Source organism: Myotis davidii, unplaced genomic scaffold (genome assembly GCF_000327345.1).
Source record: "Myotis davidii unplaced genomic scaffold, ASM32734v1 scaffold77, whole genome shotgun sequence".
NCBI classification, from domain to species: Eukaryota; Metazoa; Chordata; class Mammalia; order Chiroptera; family Vespertilionidae; genus Myotis; species Myotis davidii.
Window position 1 is genome coordinate 3,795,788 of NW_006289713.1, and position 3,431 is coordinate 3,799,218.

The 3,431-nt window shown below is 45.7% G+C and overlaps 1 long non-coding RNA gene across 1 annotated transcript; it reads right to left on the minus strand.

The window, feature by feature from the left end:
- Window positions 1-2,127: 2,127 nt before the first annotated feature.
- On the minus strand, window positions 2,128-3,390 carry LOC107182859. The gene is made up of 2 exons (XR_001513619.1): window positions 3,062-3,390; window positions 2,128-2,834 (listed from the first exon to the last, which is right to left on the minus strand). It is a non-coding gene; the product is annotated as an uncharacterized LOC107182859 (long non-coding RNA).
- Window positions 3,391-3,431: the final 41 nt, after the last annotated feature.

Here is a 3,431-nt window from a genome sequence, read left to right on the forward strand (position 1 = left end):
TACTTATTTCCTTAGATGTTACCAGTTCTCACTAACAAAGAGTTCATTGTTGTAGTATTAAAACAAATGATCTCTTCTATCTAGTTTTTCCTCATTTTATTATGATCCTCCTTAATGTTCTTTGTAAAGGATACAAGTTCTGCCGTAACCGGTTTGGCTCAGTGGATAGAGTGTCGGCCTGCGGACTGAAAGGTCCCAGGTTCGATCCCGGTCAAGGGCATGTACCTTGGTTGTGTGCACATCCCCAGTAGGAGGTGTGCAGGAGGCGGCTGATCGATGTTTTTCTCTCATCGATGTTTCTGACTCTCTATCCCTCTCCCTTCCTCTCTGTAAAAAATCAATAAAATGTATATTTAAAAAAATAAAAAAAGGATACAAGTTCTGTATGAGGGATTATAAAATTGTTCAAAGACACATAATGCTTTCAGCATTCAACATGTGAAAGTTCTCCACTATATTCAAAGTCTTTCCCTTCTGGCTCCTTTATACCAACATGGATTACCCAAGCTCTCACAGCTGACTTTTTCTTTCTGTTCTGATGGTCTGCACCAGTTCAATCCTTCAACATCTTTGTGAGTTATTGTACACAGCCTTCCTGCTATAAAGGATATATAGGTGTATCTTTTAGTTGCATAATTCAAATTATGAACACAGAATAGCTTAGCCATTCTATTAAAGATGAAAATTTGAACAAATTAATTTGTACATTTTAATATACTCTAAGCTCCCCTAGAAGAAAAATTTATTTTATTAATAGGGCCTAGTACGGAATAGATATATTTCTTTAAAACTGACTGAGATGTAACAGTGGCAAGGATCATGCTTTAGAATAGAACCTATGGATCCACACTGAACATAGCGCATAGGCTAGTCAGGCATTCTGTAAATTTTTATTATATTATTTGGTACATTGCTGAGATATTTCCTAGCTTAGATGGTGATGGTGATGATGATAGCCCAACAGTCTTTTCTATGTCTGTTTGGTTCACAATCCTCCCTGTTTAATCTTTTAGCCAGTTTATTTGTTTGTTCTTTTTTTTTTCATTCAACAAACATGTATTCAGTAAACATTCATTGACTGCATGAAGGGTTAGTACATCTGTCATGTTGCGAGGGTTACATCTAGTAAAACCAAAGGAAGCAACTGTTTACAATAAGACAATATGATGGTGCTTGTAATAAAGGGACCATCCTTCCTAGAAGGGGGTACATTAGAGGACAAGAAGGAAGGGGGTTGGCTTTAAAGGCACAGACTGGGGAGATGGGACTTCCTGGCAAAGGAGACAGCTTGAGCAAAGTGACAGAGATGTGACAAGACACGGTGAGTTTTGGCTAAGGAATCTGGTGGCACTGATTGAAAGATGTGTGTGGGGAATGAGAAGGCCAGGCTGGAGGATAGGACCAGATAGTGAGCTATTTTGTGTGATTTAATAAGGAGTCAATAGGCCCACTAAGTACTTTTAAATAGGTGAGTGATAAGATGAGTCTGCTTTTACTTATGTTACTGTTTGAAGGAAGCCAGTTCTGGCAACTACAGAGGATGGATGGGAAAACCTTCTATATGCAGGTAGGTCAATTTGATGTTATTTTTCATATATATATTATATATACACACACATTGTCATATATATATGACAATGTATATATTTTTTATTGATTTAGAAGGGAGAGGGAGAAAGAAACATCAATGATGAGAGAGAGTAATCAATTGCCTGCCTCCTACATGCCCCCTAATGGGGATTGAGCCCAAAACCCGGGCATATGCTCTGACTGGGAACTGAACCATGACCTCCTGGTTCATAGGTTGACACTCAACCACTGAGCCACACTGGCTGGCCAGGCATCAGTGGCATTCTTAAGACAGGCATCAGGAGTGGAGCCCCAAGCCCACCCCAAAACCATTGGGTCTGGCCTGTGGGGTGAGGGGAGAGGACACAGGTCTCTGTGCAAAGCTCTCTCTATCACAACTCGTGGCATCAAAACTAAGGTCACCGTTGTGGGGAATGGGACATCCTGTGCTGCTGATGGAAGGACATAGCAGCTTATCTGTGCTATTTCTGACCAAGGTGTTGTTTTTCAATTGTGTGTAGACCTAAGATGGTAAACATTTGAACTAAGGCACTGCTATTTTTTTTTTTTTTGTCAAAAGATGCACTTCCCCATTTATGGGATTCTGTGGACTAGGATAGACTGCCCTCTTTTCTGCTTAGAGATTTCCTTATGGAGGTGGTGGTGGATAGCCAGGACTTTGTGGAGGTTGGGCCCAGGGAAACTGGCAGGATTAGTCTTTTCTATTAGATAAGCAAGACCCCACATCAGACCAGAAACACTGGGTTTGCCAGTGGATTCTTAGCTTCCATTTAGATTCTGGGCAACTCCTCCAGCACTTCAGGGCATTAAAGTAAGTCTTGATCAGAAAGGAGTTGTAGAGCTGCTACTATAGCATCCGTACCCCTGGCTCTCCTCTCTGATGACAATTAATAACAGTTTCTTGTTATGAGTTATTTAAGGTGAAGCCACTGTCAAGAGGTAGCTGTAGAGTCTCTAGAACACACGTGCCCTGTAGCATAGTAAACAAGGTAACAAGATCACTGACAGATGACACAGGATTTATCACCTAGCATGATTTCCCCCTTCACTGTAATAAGGGCAGAAATGAGTGGATGTTAGTTTTTCGATAAAAGAGCTGACAGGCACAATTTAGGGTTCTATTTGGCTTACCTAGTTCGTAGAGCTTTAACAGTTGGCAATGCTTCCACCTGCCACTTAATTTCGCCTTCTGTGAGCAGCAGTCTTGGGGGCCATTTGGAGCTTTCCTTGCGAGGGAGGGGGTCCTGGGGAGGAAGGTGGTGTCATTGGGGAATCTTAGGGGCCAGTCCTTGGGGCTTCCCTCAGGGGAGGTCCTAGCGGTTCTGGTGGGGGTCCTGGAGGGATTCATGGAAGGAGGTTCCTTGGGAGTTCTCTGAACCGTCCTGGGGAGGGGATCCTTGGGTCATTGGGGGAGGAGGGTGGAATGTCCTCCGGGGGATCCTTAGGGCCATCCTGGGCGCGGCAGACACACCTGAAGGTGCTCCTGGGTGAGGAGCGGTCTCCGCGAGCCGAGCCAGGTCAGCGCAGTGGGTTGCGCGTCAGCCCTATGCTCTGCAGCGGGTGGGTTCGGTCCTCACACGCGTCTTTTGCTGCCCACACTCAGGTCTTTAGTCGGCAAGGGGCGGCCGTGGCGCGTTTGTGGGTGACATTCTTTTCCCATGCAAGATCCGCGAGGGGGACAGGAGGCCCGCAGCCCTCAGACGAGCCGAGGCCAGAGCGCCCTGGAGTCGCCGGCCCTTTAGGAGAGGGCGCGGCGGATCACCCACCCCCGGGTGCCTGCGCGGCGGGGCCTCTGCAGGTCCCCCCGGGGGCGGGGCCGAGACGAGTGGGGGCGTGGCTAG